Raw genomic sequence first — 19,217 nt, forward strand, 5'->3', positions numbered from 1 at the left:
TGTGTCATTTTGTAGTGGTTTCATTAAGTTACTGTGTGTGTTGGTACAAATACTTTACACCTAGCACTCTGAAGTTAAGCCTACTGCTCTGCCAAGCTACCAAGGGGGTAAGCAGGGGTTAGCTGAAGGTGATTCTCTTTTACCCTGACTAGAGTGAGGGTCCTTGCTTGATCAGGGGGTAACCTGACTGTCAACCAAAGACCCCATTTCTAACAATTCATATAACCTGTCAAATATTACACACAATCTATAATAAAAATAACTTTCTTGAGTCTAGTAGCTATCCTTTATTATTGATCGCATGTTTCATTAATTAGCTATATGGATTCGTAATCATTTGCATATCATTGTTTTTTGATCCCTGTAATGTGATCCAACTCTTTTTACCTTATTGATTATCAATGAGATTGGTTTATTCGACCATTGACGAGTCCATACCTTAATCCATACCTACAAATTGGTCTGACTTCCCGTAGGTCAAATGTGAATTGTAGTAAAGGGGATCATTGCTGTTCATCCTGTTCCAAAAATATGTTATGTTACAATACACTGACTCTGAACATGAAATAAAAGCCTCATGTTATAATCATAAACTAGTCTGCACCACATGCAATTCCAAGAGACTGTTTACACGACAGGTCCAAGGTAAATGCCCGTTATCGTTTCAATAAAATTGCTTGCACCTCATTGGACTTTCACGGAATTCTAAGGCCCATATTTAGGGGCTTTTGAGAGAGGGCAGGAATGCGCCAGTTAAGCAATACGGCACATTCCTGTCCTTTTCTACTGCATTGGGGCCATTTTGGCTGAATAGCACTAATGCAGGTCGCCTTCCTGTAAAAAACAATCCTGAGCGGCTCACATAGAAAGAGGAAAAAATGAAGAGAATAAAGATGTTTCTCCTTGTTGCTCCTCCCATGTGGAGGCTTAGGATTTTAGCGTATCATCAGGTTTCCCAGGGTTGGTAAATCTGGGGATGTGTTGAAATCCATGGGTGTTGTGTAGGAGCACCCACAGCAGCATCCATGAAATGTCTGCCTTGCACAGAATAAGGCAATGCAATGAGTTGCAGTGCATTACCTTACTCCATATCTATGAAGTCATTCAAAGCCATACAAAGTGGTTTTGCAGGGCCTCATAGATAGGGTTTCACGGTCTGCACAACCGTTGCATCACAAAAAGTGATGCAATGGCAGCGCAAGGTGCTCATAAATATGCCCCTAAGTGTAGTGGTTTTCTTGTTCATATGTAGTGCTTCTCCTGTCAAAAGGGCATTCTTGTGCACTTAATAGGGCACATATATATATATATATATATATATATATATGTATATATATATATATACATATATTTCAGTCTGTAGATTGAACTAGTCAATTGACTGAATGCATGTATGCAATTTGACATCAAAAACTATTTTATTTTTGGTCATAGTGAAAGGCAATACATTTCACAAAATCCTGCCTCATTTAGTAAAAGGGTACAATAAAGCCAACCACATGTCTGCTATCATTCAGAAAACACAGGAGCCAAGAAAACCATATGCGTAGTCTACTCAGAACATGAGTAGTATTGCTGAACACAAGCACCATATTGAGATTATAAAATAAGGGAGAAACCTCCAATATCAACCCTGTGGTCAGATATGAATATAGAACAAATAGTAGTATCTCGTGGTGTTCCATTCAGGAATGAAATGCACTGACTGGGCTGATTATGTTTGAGTTAATTAATACAACAACTAAATATAGGTACTTCTCTACGATGGAAGGAAGTGAAATGATCATCCTAAATTCAAGAACTTTGTAACTAATTGTCATTTTTTCTCCTTAATACTGGTGTGCTTCCGCCAAACAATTGCATTAATTAACATATCCACCATGAAGAAAGATGCATATTCTACTTGAAGTGCTTCAGAAATGGTAGGAATACCTTGGTTAGCCTGCATCGTGTGCTTGTCTCAGAGGTGGACAACAAACTCACTAGGGTTGACTTCTTCATGCCAGCCACCCACGACCTTCAGACACAGTCATCACCACGACACACAACCACACAGGGTCACAGTAGAAAGGTCTGGCCAAACCCATCAAGAGATCAGGTGGTAAGGACACTTCCTGACAGTGGGTTTGATTACCATAGCTGTGGGCGGAAAGAGTGAGTGGATTGCATAGAGATCTGTACACCTGAGATCCAATGAGCATTGAAACAAAGGTACAGAAATCAACAGGAGCAGTAGATGTTCTTGTAGCAGGTACATAACCTTCTTGGCAGATAAGTACAGATCCAGAGATAACTTGCTAGGCACATTCAGAGTTTTTTGTTTATGTGCTCATCTTGTAGTGCAATGCATGAATCAAAACATGCAGTCCATGGAAATTCACAACAGTGTTTGTGGTAAGCAGGATCTGATAAGGGCCTTGCTAAGGAGCTTGGGGTGCCAAGTAAGACCTGGGCACAATGTGAGGTACGTCTGCATGAGTCACATAATTTTGAGGATTTCATTTTACTCTTTGTAAACACAATTCCCCGAGTTATGCCTTACCGCTATTTCTCTTAATTACGAGCCACTCACTGGAAAAATGTACTACAAATGTAGAGAATTCACAGAATGCAAGTGGCTGTTGGTCGCTGTGCTTTTATATATGGGACAGCTAGATCAGTGCATCACATCCATCACAAAGGTATCCATTAGGAGCTTTCTTTAGCAATAGGTTTCTGTAAAATTATGGATTTGCCACAGTTGCCACATAATCCATCATCTGCTGCATTACCTGCAGATTTTAACAAAAAAATGTTTAAAACTCAAAAGGATGCAGCAACACATGTTTTTCACACTGGAAGGTCCTTTGGAAAGGTTGACTGGTCAGCCTTGTGTTGCTTATTGCTGTACTTGGATGTCAGACTGGTACTAATAAAGTGAAACCTTTGCCAAGATAATGTCAACATATGTAAAATGACAAAATAATGAGGTACTACTATCAAAAAATGTTCCCCACTGTGCTGTATAATTTGCCTTTTCTTGACACATAATTTAGTAAACCCTGACACATAATGAGGTCCTCTCCTGCCAAATAATTCCAGTAGCCTTCAAAATGGGCAAAATGCTGTTATTGCAAAATTCAGCCCACTTTCCCAGCCACACAATCATTATTAAGTAAACCAAATTTTAACTTTCTATACTAATATGGACAACTTCATGTCTTCTGTTAGACCGGTCAGCCTTAGGTCGGTCTTCCATCAAACATTTTGCCTTACTCCCTCATTTTTGCTCCTCTAATTTTTTGTTGGCCTTAGGACTCTGCACACTTTACCACTGCTAACCAGTTCTAAAGAGTATGTCGAGTGCTCATGCCTTAAAACATAGTAACATTGACCTATAACAATTGGCATGATTCATTTACTTATAGGTATTTGGTAACGTGGTACTGCATGTATCCATGGCCTCTACACTGATTGTGCCACCCACTTAAGTAGCCTATTTAAACATGCCCCAGGACTGCCACTGAAAATGTTCCTTTTTAATGTGAATAGGTCATCCCTTGGGTGGTCCCTGGACAACCCAGAGGGCAGAGTGCAGTTTATTTAAAAAGTAGGACATGTACTTTTAATCTTTGCATGTCCTGGCAGTGAAACATGGTTACATTTGTTTTTCACTACTACAGGGCCTACCCCTCCCACAGGATAACATTGGAGTTAGCTTATTACACTTAATATGAGGCAATTTCCAAATAGAATCAGGGAACCAGTTCATGTTTGGTGTCTTTGGAATTGTAATGGAAACTCTTCTGCAATGGGAAAGTCAGAGTTTCAAATATAATTTCGAAACAGCCCCTTTTAGAAACATGGCATTTTCCTGCCTTAGCCACTTAGTGCTTGTAGCCTGTCTCTGGGTCACATGACTGACTGTTGCCAGCAGCTGAGGTTTGTGTATTCCTCCTAGACAGCCACACACAATAGAGAACTTAGGTGTGCATGGGTGGGCCAACACTGGCAGGATGGGAGGAAGGAGCTGGGCCCAGTCACACTTACCCTGGAGTAGGTTATGTCCTGCCTTGACACAGAGGTCTGCATACCACCCTGTAGCTAGTCTGGAGCCATGACATGGAAGCCGGGATGCCTAGGGACTTTGAAGGGAATTTCTAGAAGCTTCACTCACCTTCCAGAGAAAGGGTACCAGGTATAAATATTAGAGCCCAGATACCACCTCTTCAGTAAACAGCTGGACCTGAGGATACTCTGCCAGGAAGCAAGACTGCTGTGCTGCCGAAAGGACTGCCACTCTGCCGGACTGCTGCTCTGAAGGGCTGCTACCCTGCTGCGCTGACCTGCAGCCCTCTTGCCTGAGTGACAAGGACTGGATCTGTATCTCTTGAGCCCAAGACCCCAAAAGTGACCCCAAGGTATGGTTGGCTGGCCTCTTGATTATAGCCTCAGATTCAGAAGGCTCCAACAATCTTGCACCCAACTCCTGGACTCTGCCATCTATGAGTCTACCCTGCCAAGTGGTGCCACCCTAGTCCTGGACCCTTTGAATTGGGCCTACGGTATTCTGGCAGCCTCTGTGAGCCCAGTGGAACTGAGGCATCCGCTCTGCTGCATAAGCAACCTCAAGCATAATTGACTCATCATCTACTGCCGACCCATCACAAAGACCCGCTTCACCTCCACAGCATCTTCAGAACCACTGCTTGACAATGCTCCTTGCATACGTTCTCACATCTCTCATTGATGGAAATTTTGGGGGTGATGCATCCCCCTGTCTGTGCAACACATCCTCAAAGCTGGACTTTCCATTCCAAACCCTCATCAACCAGATCTTCGATGACAATGCAGGCCCTCACGCCACAGGTTCGCCCTCCTCTGAACTGACACATCCCTTCAGCTGCACAACAAATCTTCGATGCGGATCCTCCCAACAATCTGCAAACTAGGATTGAAGGTACTTCATTCACCGGGCTTAGCTGGATCTCTGTAACCAGCCCACGGTCCAGCACAATTGGCCTGAACTTGTGACTTTTTCCTTGTCTGGTGCAACTAGATATCCACAGTTATTGCTTTGTGCTTTTTAGCACTAGTTTCACTAAAATCTTTAAAATTGCTGCATATCTCCAGTTCTACTGATTGGATTTTTGTTGTTTTGTCTAATTAAAGGATACTCTGGCCCAGATTAAAGAGGGCCTTGCATCATTCTAACACCACATTAAGGGCCATATTTATACTCCGTTTGCGCCGAAATTGCGTCGTTTTTTTTGACGCAATTTCGACGCAAAACTAACGCCAACTAACGCCATATTTATACTATGGCGTTAGAGGCGAATAGCGCCAAAGTTCCCGGAATGTGCGTCATTTTTTAGCGTGAACCCCTTCCTTGCGTTAATGATATGCAAGGGAGGCGTTCCCGTCTAAAAAATGACTCCCAGGCCTTTACGTGGTATTTATACTCCCGGGCAAAAGAGACGCCCGGGAGTTGGCGTGGCAAAAAACGGCGCATTTGCGCCACTTTTTAACGCCTGCTCAGGGCAGGCGTTAAGGGGCCTGTGGGCTCAAAATGAGCCCACAGGTGCCCTCCCATGCCCCCAGGGACCCCCCCTGCCACCCTTGCCCACCCCAGGAGGACCCCCAAGGATGGAGGGACCCACCCCAGGGACATTCAGGTAAGTTCAGGTAAGTATAATTTTTTATTTTTTATATTTTTTTTTGGTGGCATAGGGGGGCCTTATTTGTGCCCCCCTACATGCCACTATGCCCAATGACCATGCCCAGGGGACAGAAGTCCCCTGGGCATGGCCATTGGGCAAGGGGGCATGACTCCTATCTTTACAATGATAGGAGTCATGTTGATGGGGGATGGGCGTCGTTAAAAAATGGCGCAAGTCGGGTTAAGACGATTTTTTCGACGTAACCTGACTTGCCCCATTTTAAGACGCCCATGCGCCATTTTCCCCCTACGCCGGCGCTGTCTGGTCTACGTGGTTTTTTCCCACGCAAACCAGGCAGCGCCGGTCTGATTGCGCCGTCTAACGCCATTCCATAAATACGGCGCCCGCATGGCGCTTCAGAATGGCGTTAGACGGCGCAAAACTTTTTGACGCTAAACTGCGTTAGCGCAGTTTAGCGTCAAAAAGTATAAATATGGGCCTAACATTATTTTTTTACGCTAATGTGGTGGTAGGATGCCAAAAACACCACACCATATTTAGGAAGTCGCGCAAAGCATGCATTGCGCACTTTTTGACCCTTTTTGCCAGGCATAATGTGTGCAATGGGGCATTCCTCCATTCGGAGGGGGGCAAACAAATGGCACAAGAAAATCTAAAAGCTGACATTGAAAGGAGGCTTCCATTGGTTTAAATGGGCCTCTGGGTGCTTTGCAGGATTAGCATAATTTTTTACGCTAATCCTGCAAAGTGCCAGATTAGCGTAAAAAATTATGACGCTAGTACCCCTAACTATCGCCATTGGTGCGCCACATTTTAAATACGGCACACACATGGTGGCATTAAGGGGAGGCGCTAAGGGGTGCAAGAAAAGTGGCGCTGCACTAGATGCAGCGCCACTTTTCATAAATCTGCCCCTCTGTTTTCTATACTGTGTGGGATCCTTTTGTGGTGTGTTCTTCACTGTATTGCTGTTTGAAGTGATGCACATTGCTTCAGAGTTAACCCTGACTGCTCTGTGCTAAACTACCTGCAGTTTGATCATAGGTTAATTTAGAGAAGAATTGTGTGTGCTGCTTGAGAAAAGGGTTTCACCTCCCTCAACCAGTAAACCAAATTCTTACACTGGTGTTCGGAGCTGAGGATTTGGACTTGTGTTTGTGCAGTGGCATAGAGTAATTTGTGTTACACTACCACCACACTTAAATAATCTAAGCCCATTTTGAGTTTTTAAGTTCTCCCTGATTGGCTTCTTTTTGTTTTTCCTAATGTACCCTCATTGCTATTACTGGACTGTCTGAGACCATACCTGCAGCAATAAGCCAACTTCGAACGTTACCCTTTGGCTGAGATCAAATAGTTCTGCAAGGAAAGGGGTCTAAAAATGAAGAAGTTTGAACCAAAAAATTGGAGCTGCATAAAGCTCTGAGGGCCTGGACAGCGGTCCCCAAGTTGATGACAGCCACAGAGGAACAAGATGACGAGAACGAGAATGTAATAGATGAGCAGAAAAGGTATCTAGACATCAGCCCATCAGTGGAGAAGGATGACCCAATTCCTGAGTTAGAACTCCTTGCCCTCAGCCAGTATCCACATTTCTTACAACTTCATAGTCAAGGGGCATTAGAAGCATCTGATCTCTCATTGCGCTATCTTGGTGAATAACCCATTGGTCGAGCAGTATTGCAGAATCTTTATTTGCAACATAATTCCATAAGCATTAAGCAACTAGTTTGATGTAGCCCTTTCCGTAAGCAATCCCACATGGCTTTTGCATGGGTCTGGCTGACGTTTTTCATCCCTGCGGTTTTTTAAAACTGTTTTGAGGATAATTTTCCCGCCCCACTCCAGCGACGTATTCCGACTCGGCTTCATCACAGACAAAGGACTTACAGTCATTCAGACTAGAGCGTTTGAACAGCAAAGGTTTTCTCCAGTAATCTCTGGTAAATGATCTTCACTTATATGGCTCCGAAATCACCACTGTTTAAAGTCATTTTGCTGCAGTTTGAATATAGAGAACCAAGCGAGTCCATGTTAATATTTGCTCTAGCCATCACCCACCACCCCCACTCTGAGATGTCCACAGTAGGCATCTGCTTATGAAGTCAGTTTTGCGTTTTCCATAAAAAATTGTCAGGTTATATATGCGGGGGGTCGTCCAAAGTGCTTGAGATACCTAGATGCATTGGCACACCACAACGACGTAATGCACTTTAGAGGATCTTAACCCGGCCTAAAAGTTGTCATAGTTAGGCAGTCTCCAGATCCTGCGCCATTCAATTGACACACTGATATTCTAACTTTGTAACCTGCTAATTACTTCCCCTTCATTATTAGGGGGCGCAGGGTCCAGGAGTGCTGGTTTCAGTACAGTGGGGTTACGAAAAATGATGGGCTGCCCCTGCAGAATGTCATAGGCCCCTGATAGAGCGGTCCGTACTAATAATTTACTTGTATTCGGACGCTCTTTAGGCCGATGAATCTTTTGGCTAAGTGGGACTCTCCGTACTCTATATCGATCAATTTCATTAAATCAATAATCAATAACGAACATAAGCAATACCCTGATCAACATAACACTTAAGAATTAATCCAGAATACATTTCGGCGAACCCTGACCTTTCAGTCAGGAATAACCACACCAGTTTATTCAAAGTTAGTAAATTTATTTCCCTATATTAACAAAGCTAGCACGATATAGATGTGTCTCAACACCAAATGATAAACATAAATGAACATTAATAGCTGTCCATAACGGCGAAACAGGTGCAATCTGTGTAGCATTTGAATAACAAGGCACTCGATAATAGCAATGCAAATCACTAATACGATAATCTGTAATGAACTAATTGCATTCATTTAGTCAGCATAACAAGGTCTCAAATTGCATCGTGCAACGAAAGGAATCCTCATCTAACCTCAAATTAGCATCGGCATGTGGGACTTCATGCAAAAACAATTTAGCAACATTAATTTAGAAAAACTCCTAGCTAGGGATCTTATCAAAAATCAGCAGTTGGTTACCTAAAAGAAACACAATGCAATTTTACAATTTCCTTTTATATTTACCAATTACGATCAGCATACAAGGAAGTCTTCGTCTCACAGGTACCGTTTCTCGATCAGCATGGGACGGGGCAAAGGGGCAAAGTGGACGGGGCAATTGCCTCACGGCGGCAAAGTAAAACTACTACTTCATGCAAAGGGACAAATCAAAGTTAAAGTCTCTAGGGCAAGAATCATTTAAAGTCTCTTTCTCTCGATTAGAGAAAGCATCGAAGTCTCTTTCAAAATGGCGTCGCAGCAAAGTGGGCCATAATAGCTACGGAATGACGCGATGTCGGGCAATAGCTGGTAATGGCTGGTAACCGCAATAATAGCTACTTTCCTCTCGTGCACCTGGTTTAAATAGACAACAGTTCAAATCCAGTAGGGTCTTCCATTGGAGGGTTCATAGGTTAGCTTCAAATTGTCCAATCAAAAACGACAGTTCTCAAGCTTTTACTTAAGCATACATTATCCTTGGAGATGGGTACGCAAGTTGCAACATTTTATACCAATTAACTCACTTTCAGAGCTTCCATTGTCCGCACCTGCAGATTGACCTTGGAGTAAGGAGAGAAATATGCCAGGCTGGCACGAAACCTTAAGATAAGCATGTGAACGATCTCAGTGGAAAAGTACAGCTTCAAGCAAAAATACACGTTTATTAGCACATTGGAAAAATACGAGCATCTAAACCGTGAGACCAGGCAACTAGGCCGAAGCCTCCACTAAAGTAATGCTAAGCTAAAACATTTCAAACAAGCAAATCGTAGCACACGTTTATGATTATGTAGGATTAGTGCAATTCTAATACATCACGTTGTATAAAGCACGCTTATAAATGTTGGCGAACTACTCTAAGGGCACATTTTGTTCCCGTACAATCTTTGTTAGTTCGGTTAAAGTCACACATGATTATTTCACTCTACGTTTATGCGCTAATAAATGTAAAACCTTCATTTTCTGCTTCATCAATCCCTCCTCTGATGACTACTTGTCATCACACCAAACCATGCCCACAAATTTTATTCCATTAAAATTCTGTCAGTTCTCTTTTCCTTTTAATTCCCCTAGTTTTCGCTTTGTATTCTTCTGCCATTCTTTTCATTATTTTCTCTTCCTTCCGTCTTTTAATTCTTTCCATTATCATTATTATTCCCCTTTTTATTCCCCAAATTCCAAAAATGCAAATTAGAACTATTAGAATTCCCTCTATTATTTTTAGCAATATCCCATTCCAAATCCCCCCAATCCAATTTCCCACTGAAGCAAGACCTTTTCCAACCTTCTCCCACACTCCTGGTTCTTTCAATTCCTTCAAATCTGCACTCTCTTTTGTTAGGTTAGCAAGCATAGTTTTAATTTTCACACTGTTATCTGGAATATACGTACAACAGTGTCGTGCACCAAGCATTTTGCAAACGCCGCCATCCTTTGCTAAAAGAATGTCTAAAGCAAGCCTATTTTGGAGAGTCATAGCTCTTTCCGCTGCAAGTTCAGCATCTATCAGGATTATAGCACCTGAAAACTTTGTCAACATGTTATCCACTATAGTAGACAACTTTCTTATTTTGATGGAATTCAGCACAACTCACAATGAAGGAATCATGGCTCCAAATATATCTCCTACCACAGCAGCTGCGGTCTCTCTTTTCTGGATACGATGGGATCCAGATGTCTTTTGAATCATCGATAGGTCATCCAGTTGATAAACCTTTGGGAACACTATACCCAAATAACATCTCCCCCACCATCCCTTTGGAAGACGATAATAGGCATTATACCCACAAATGTAATATACACCTGGAATGACAGGGTCAAGTCCGTTCATCATGAATGTCCATTTGGCCTTAAAGATAAACGTATGTTTACACTCACTCGCTCCTACAAAAATGTTGTCATAATAAGATTCCCCTCTATATATACAAAATTTCCCTACATGCCAAGCATCTAAAGCTATTCTCCCTTGTGTCTTTATTGCGGCAAAATCATAATTGTCTACTGAAGCCCTCTTATGTAGCTCTTTTTCTAATTTCGCATTCATTTGTGCCCTTCTATCATCTGTGCGATCTAAAAAGCTTATTTCTACTGCAGAGAGCGAGCAGGTAAGGTTTTCCCTATGAGCGTGAGCCGTTTCAAAAGGTTGCATTGGCTCGAACAATTCCCTCATTATTTTAGCATCCCAATCTTTAGCAATCTGGCTTAGCTGTGCTATTATAGGAACATAAGCAAAGGTAACATCATAATTTGAGTAAAAATACTGTATGTTAGTTTGACCATAAAATCTAGACATTACTATACTACACGTAATCCCGTATGTAAGAGGCATGTGGTGATAAGTCACCCCTTCCTTTACTGATGTCGGTATCTGTGTACACACATAACAATCTTTCGCATCCATAGTCTCAACATATTCTGTTAGCAAGCGATAGAAAACATTATATGAAAGCTCTTTCTTATCATGCAAGTGTCTCTCATCTAATTCTAGTCTTTTCAATGCGGTCAGTTCAGTGACAGTAACAGGAGCAAAAGTAGAAGCATCAATTTTCTCATCCTCACCCTTTCCATGCATTGTAAGCACTATTGCCATTATTATTAGTACACATGCAATTATCAAGCCTATACACGCATATTTACAATATTTCTTTCTACTGTTTTGCGTCATGATCTGTATAGAATCAGAAAGCTAGAAGCACCTATAAAAAAACTATTTGGCAATTCAGTTACAAAGCTGAACGAGCGCAATGTTCACACAGTTTTCTTCAAGAGGCCAGGCACTTATCGGTTAGCAGCATTTGTCTCAATTCGGCAATAACTCAGTCTTTTATCAGTTCAGCAAAAGTCTCATCCGGTTTAGCAATGTCTCAGCTGGTTGTATCACGTTAAATTGTAGCAAGCAATATCATTTATCACCCTTTCAATCGACAGAGTCCATAAAACTTTTCTTTTCTGTTGGTATCTCTTCTTCTTCGTTCTCGAGGCTTAGAGACACAAATTCGTCAGTCCAATCGCCATGTACTACATATGCCCATTCAGGACCGGAATATCTTCTGTTCGGTATCCTTTTCCTTTTCAATTTTGCTTCTCTTTTCGATTCTGCTTCGCTGGTACTTTCCACTTTTGTCAAGTCTTTTTCTTCACTCGGGGATGGTACCACGACAGTTACTTCTTTTCTTTTCTCTTTCACTTTTGGCCTTTCTCCGTCGTTCAAACTTCCTTCAGTCCTTTGTTTTATTGGTGATATGCTTAGCCTCCTCTTTGCACCATGTCCATTTGATGGACCTGCGATCTTTTCTGTGGAAGCTTGAACCTTTTCGTTCTGTTCTGCCTTGTCCCCTCCTTCTGGGGAATTAATCACGTTCTCTTTTTCTTTTTCTGTATCGTCTCCTTCTGGGAAAGCCCTCCTCTGATCAGGTTCTCCTGCCTTTTCACCCTTTTCGAGCCCTTCGTCACCGTTACTTTCTTCAGGCTCTTTATCACTTTCGGCTGCTTCAGGTTCCTTGTCACCTTCAGCTGCTTCAGGCTCTTTGCTACCCTCAGCTGCTTCAGGTTCTTTGTCACCTTCAGCTGCTTCGTCGCTGTCTGAACTTTCTCCTTGGTTTCCCCCAAGTGAGTTGGTCTCTTCGTCCTCAGAGAATATCTCTCTCTCTTCCGTTCCTGCCTGTTCGCTTTCAGTTCGGTTTTGCTCTGTCTCAGCACTCAGCACTGTTTTATCAGGCACTGGCAGTTTTAGCGCTTCAACTTCCTCATCTGTGGGACACAACACTTTCTTTGTGTGACTGGCGTGGATCCAGTTGGGAACCCCTGCACACTTCACAGCGGTAGTTGTCGTCAGGATCACTTGAAAAGGGCCTTTCCAACGGGGTTCCAGACACGACTTCCTCACATGCTTCTTTACCACGACCCAGTCACCTGCTTTCAGTGCGTGTCCTGGACCTTGGATCGGTGGCAAGGTGGTTGCTTCCACCTGGTGAGAGAAAGAGCGAACCACGTCAGCCAGACCCTTGCAGTAGTCTAACACCATATCATCTGTAATATTCAAAAGCGCGTTTGCAGGAACTGCAGGAAGTCTCATAGCCCTGCCCATGAGAATTTCGTGCGGAGACAATCCAGTCTTCCTATCAGGGGTGTTTCTCATTGACATTAGCACTAAGGGCAATGCGTCAGGCCATTTCAAATTTGTCGATGCACATATTTTCGCCATTCTTGATTTCAGTGTACCATTCATCTGCTCCACCAGTCCTGATGCTTCAGGGCGATAGCTACAATGCAGTTTTTGCTCAATGTTCAGCGCTTCGCAAAGTAACTTTATCACCTCGTTATTGAAGTGACTTCCCCTATCTGATTCTAAAGAGATCGGGAATCCGAAACGTGGTATTAACTCCCTCAACAATAGCTTTGCAACTGTAAGGCTGTCATTTCTACGTGTGGGGTATGCCTCAATCCAGTGACTAAAAATGCACACGATCACCAACACATACTTCAGACCTCCATGCACAGGCATCTCAATGAAATCTATCTGCATTCGACTAAACGGGCCACTGGCTCTGCCAATGTGGCTCGCGTTCACAACTGTTCCCTTTCCTGGGTTCATCTGCTGGCAAGTGACACATCGATGGCAAACTGCTTCTGCAGCTTGACGAAATCTGGGGTTAAACCAATCAGTTTTGAACAATCTTATCATGGCATCTCTTCCTAGGTGAGCTTGCCCATGATAGAACCGCGCAAGCTGTGATAAGAGACTGTTTGGCAAAACAAATTTTCCCTCATTTGAAACCCATAACTCATCTGGTCTCTTTATACATTGTGATTTAATCCAGGACTCTCTTTCATCCTCCCTGACGTTATTCTGTAATGCTTTTAATTCATCTATTGTATCTACAACCTTCAAGGCAAATGCTTCAGCTGGTTCGAGTTCTGGTTCACTTATTGAATTCCATTCATCTCTGAGTAATATACAATTCAAGGCACAAAATCTTGCAACTTGATCCGCATATGCATTTCCCAGAGAAACATAGTCCTGTCCTTTTGTATGAGCACTACACTTTACCACTGCAACTTCGGCTGGCATTTGAATGGCGTGTAACAATTCCCTTATCCTTTCTCCATTTTTCACTGGGGATCCTGAAGAAGTCAGGAAACCTCTCTGTGACCATAGTTGTCCAAAATCATGCACAATCCCAAACCCGTACTGACTATCAGTGTAAATGGTGACTTTCATCAATGCAGACAGTTGATATGCTCTTGTAAGGGCTACAAGTTCTGCTACTTGTGCAGAATAGACTCCTTGAAGCCAGCCTGCTTCCAGGACACCTGTTACAGTACATACAGCATATCCTGTTTTCAAAATTCCCATCCCATCTCTTAGACATGAACCATCAACGAAAACAATTTGGTCATTTTCATCAAGCTTAATATCCTTAATGTCAGGTCGAGGTTTTGTACAAAATTCAGTCACCTGAAGGCAGTCATGCTCGACGTCTTCAGCGTTCTCAATTTCAGCATTTTCTCCAGGAAGCAAAGTTGCTGGATTCAACGTAGTGCACCTTTTCAGCTGCACATTCGGTGAGCACAGAATTATCGTTTCATACCTTGTGAGTCTTTCTCCAGTCATGTGTTGCGTTCGGGAGCGGGTCAAAAGTATCTCAACTGAGTGAGGGACCATGACTGTTACTGGGTGTCCCATCACTATTCCTTCACTCTGAGTGAGGCTGATACCAACTGCTGCTACGGCGCGCAAACACCCTGGAAGTGCTGCTGCGACCGGATCCAAAGTAGCTGAAAAATACGCTACTGGTCTGTTTATGCCACCATGGGCTTGAGTCAAGACAGACAAAGAACATGCATCACGTTCATGACAAAACAATGTGAAAGGCTTTGTGTAGTCAGGCATACCTAAAGCTGGAGCCCTGCACATGCATTCTTTCAATTCAACAAAAGCATCCATCTCATCTCCTTTCAGCTTAATTTGATCCAAGGCATCCTTCTGGGTCAGTTTCATTAAAGGCTTTGCTAGAGTTGAGAAGTTGGGAATCCACTGGCGACAGTAGCCCACCATTCCCAAAAACTTCCTCACCTCCCTCCTTGTCTTTGGTGGACTCATTTGAAGTACACTCGTTATTCTTTCCTTCATTATTTTCCTTGACCCTTTCTCTATCTGGTGACCCAAGTATTTCACTTTCTTCTGACAGAACTGCAATTTGGAAGGAGACACCTTATGTCCATTCCTTCCCAAATGTTTCAACAGAGCAATGGTATCGGCTGTGCAGCCACTTTCTGTCTTTGATGCAATCAGTAAGTCATCAATGTACTGTACTACGGTTGACTCGAATGGCAATTCTAATGCTTCCAAATCTTTCTTTAGAATCTGATTGAAGATTGACGGTGACTCAGAAAACCCTTGAGGAATTCGACACCAACTGTACACTCTGTCTAAGAATTTGAAACAAAAGAGGAATTGGCTGTCCTCATGAAGAGGCACCGAAAAGAATGCTTGTGACAGGTCGATGACTGAGAACCACTCGGCATCGCAAGGGACTTGAAACATTATCACAGCTGGATTCGGTACGACAGGGCAACACTTGACTATGATGTCATTTATTTTCCTCAAGTCCTGCACAATTCGGACCTTTCCACTCGGCTTTATTAGTCCCATGATTGGTGAATTACATGGACTGCTTAACACTTCTTTCAGTACTCCCTGCTTTACAAATTCGTCAATAAGTTGGGCAACTTTCATGAGGGTGTCTTGTGCCATGTGGTATTGTGGAGTCTGGGGAAAGGTTGCATTGGGCTTTACAGTCACTTTCACTGGTTCCACTCCTTTCATCAATCCCACCTCTTTCCCTGTCATATCCCACACTTCCTTTCCGACTGTTTCCCGTAATTCGGCTGGAATATCTTCTTCAGTTATCATCGGGAAAAGGCAAATCAGAGGATACTCTTCATCGACGGTTTCCATCTCATCCCCCTCTACACTATCCTCTTCTTCCCCATCACTGCTCGTCTGAATTTTAATTCCCTCGTTCGAACACATAATCGAACAACCCAATTTGCACAACAAGTCTCTCCCTAACAGTGCTATCGGGCTTGAGTCACATACCACAAACTGATGTAACCCTTGATAGTTACCGATGCTGACTGGTACCGGATCTGTTATTGGGTTTGTCAGGTGCCTGTTTGCTACTCCCACCACTTGAATTGTCCTCCCTGAGAGTGGCAAATTTGGTACTTCAATGCTCTTAACAGTTGAACGTGTTGCTCCTGTGTCAACCAGGAATGAGACAGGATGACCCATTACTCTTCCCTCCACGTACGGACCCTTTTGATCAACTTCCAAAGATGCCGCAAGCACACAATCTCCTTCCTCTCCTGAACTTTCACTCTCCCATACATTGTTTATTCCACTCTCACTATGTAGTGGGAACTGTTGTACGGTGCCATTTGTACTCATTACCTGACCCGAGACCTGTGGAGGAACCATCACTTGCTGCTGACTCATTGGTGCCAAAGGTATTTGCATTTGCTGATTAGGTACCATGGGTAACTGCTGTTGCATTGGCTGCATTTGCGTCACCTGCATACGAGGCATCTGCATCTGCTGCGGCTGCATAGGTTGTAATCCCTGCAACTGATTTATGGTCTGAAAATTTGGGTTTGGACCTCTCATTTTCGGTCCCCTCATTGTCTGAAATGCATTGACATCATTGTTTTGCTGACTAGCACCTGCACCTGCACCTTCCTGCACCACCATTGGGCACTCGCGTTTCCAATGACCGACGATTCCGCACACGTGACACGGCATCACCTTCTTCATTGCCTGCACACCAGTCACAACAGTGTTCAAATCCGGACCATTATTCACAAAACCTCCTCTGCCTCTGCCTCTAGGCTGTGGCTGAAACGCCATGTTTCCCTGCAACTGCGGCTGCGGTTGCGGTACCTGCTGTTGGAACCCTTGTAACCCTTGCAAACCTTGCAGACCTGTCTGAGCTGCCTTAAGCTGCATCATCATCACCTTCTCTTTCAACTTTTTCTGTTTCACTTCAATTTCGTCGCTACAGTATTTCGCATAATTCAACACCTCATCAATCGGTTTCGACTGCCAGCAAATCAAATGCGACTTTATCATCTGACTTATCTCTGGTCTCAGCCCTTCCACAAATCTAAACACAAAATGAAGCATGTCCTTCGCCTCTATTGTTTCCGTGCCGCTGTAGTTCTTAAACGCCTTCAACAACCTCTCATAGTAACTATGAATCGACTCTTTAGCCTCTTGGGCCGTTCGATCTATTTTCTGCAAATCCACATTTTGCGGCAACCTTCGTTTTCAAATGCTCAATCACCTTGTAGTACAGGCTCATCACCATAGGTGATGGTGCACCCGTTTCCCTGTCTCTCTCCGGTTCACTTGTCGGCCAACCTACAGCTCTTTTGCAATCCTCCCACAAATCTGCCGGAACCACAATCTCAAAGAGAGTGTTCAGGTCTTCCCAGAGACATTTTGCGAGCTTCACAAACCTGTCAGTCTGTTGATACCATTCAATCGGTTTCTCTCTCAGTTTGGGAAAATCATCTGTAAAAGACTGAATGTCGCTTCTATGCCATGGTACATGTATTAATTTTCCCCCTGCTGTCTCTCTCATTGGTAACATTGTTACTGCATCACTACTCTGTGGTCTTTTCTCGTTGAGCTCTGGGACACTGTCTTTCCTCTTTTCCTTTCTCTTTACCCATCTGCTTTCCCACTTGTCTAAGCACCTCCACACTTGTGCACTCTGCAACAACTCTCTAAGGTGCGCCTTCATGCCTGCTGACCTCATGTGTTCAAAATCTGTGGTCCCGAAATCCAACCTGTAGCTTCTGCTCAAGTGTTTTGTCTTGTCTATGTCAACCCCGTTCCTGTCAGCTATTTCTTGCAAGCTTTTATGTACTTTGTTCACTTCTCTCGTAATCCTGGGACATAGATACCTCAGCTCTTCTTCCGAGTAGGACTCTAACCTATTCACACCCATAGTCCCTTCCACCAATTCTTGTGCTTCCATGTTCAACCTGACCCTGTTCAGATAATCTTCTCCCTTCCCACTGGCTGAGCTTTGTGTGGAATTCAGACTGTTGAACCACTGTGTCAGCTGTTGCGCATTCAACCCCATAAGTGTAGCATTTACATCGACTGCCATTGATGGTTGCGGCAACTTTTCAGTGTTCGATGTTAGGGGTATTATCAGTGGGGGACTTGACCTCACCAGTGTGGACTGAGCGCATATGGGACTAAACTCCATCAAGGATCCGGATCCAGTTGGTTGAGCCGCTATCGGAGTTATCCCTGGAGTGTTTTCTATGCACCTCCTTTCGGTCCCATTCTGCAGCATTGATCCCTGACCGCTCATACCTAAGTTAGGCTGACTGTACAAAGGTACCGGTGGACCTACAGTAATGGGTAACGATATCGCATCTGGGTTTTGTCCATTCCCCATGTTCTGAGGCATGTTCATTCCCACACCATGGGTCATCATTGCCGGCATGCCCATCTGACTCCCCGTCATCTGAGCATGTGCGTTTCCCCCCTGCATCTGCTTTTGAGGCATCAAAAACTGGGTTGATTCAGCCTGTGTCAATGTCTGGTTGTGACCATTCTGTACTCCTCTTACGGTTGGATCTAGAATCATTCCTGCACTGTTGTCACTGCTGTAGTACCCTGGCATCTGCGGCTGATAATTTTCTGCTGGTTTCAACATGGGCACATCTGGATATATTCTTCTAACCTGCGGTATCTGTGGGGTGAACAGTAAACTCGGGTCCTTAGACCCCGATGATGCTCCTGAACTCTGAGTTTCACTGTTCTGTACCGGTGCCGGAGGGGCAGAACTGGTACTTGGACCTTGTCCACTCTCCGCATAAGGTGGTGGACGGTCGTTCAGCAATTGCATTATTAACTCCTCATCCTCTAACTCCTCTTCTCTTCTCAACTTTTCCTCGTCCTCTCTATCCTTGGAACACTTCCTGTTTGTCTTACAGGTAGCTTTCTTACCTGTCTCCTCTTCTTCCTTAGTAATTGCGGGGAACAATTTTATCCACTGCAATACATCTGACCTCCACACCTTCTGTGCATTATCCCACCTAGCGTCCGCTAGTGTCTTTTCTACCTTCCTTATCCTGGTCTCGAACTTATTTTGCTGCTGCTGTCTAGCCATTAGTTCCCAAATTGCTAGAGCCTCAAACTGGGCTGGCCTTGGAGGCACCTTCATGTCGTACATCGTGAATCTCAAATTCTCTAGAATCCTTATATTGAACGTCCCATGGATCGGGAATGCTACGCTCCCATGTTTCTCTGTCAGTTTGTGCCATTGCTTTAGCCAAAGGCACGGAGCTACCCCCTTTTCCTCCATTACAATGTAAGCTGGTGTGCCTTCGGGCGGCGTCTCCTCTCCTACGCTCGCTTTAATGTAAGACTCCCCCTTCATCGCACTCCTGAATGCTTTAAAGAATTTCATTTTTTTCTCGTCTTTTATT

The sequence above is a fragment of the Pleurodeles waltl genome, chromosome 10, assembly GCF_031143425.1.
Source record: "Pleurodeles waltl isolate 20211129_DDA chromosome 10, aPleWal1.hap1.20221129, whole genome shotgun sequence".
Taxonomy (NCBI): Eukaryota; Metazoa; Chordata; class Amphibia; order Caudata; family Salamandridae; genus Pleurodeles; species Pleurodeles waltl.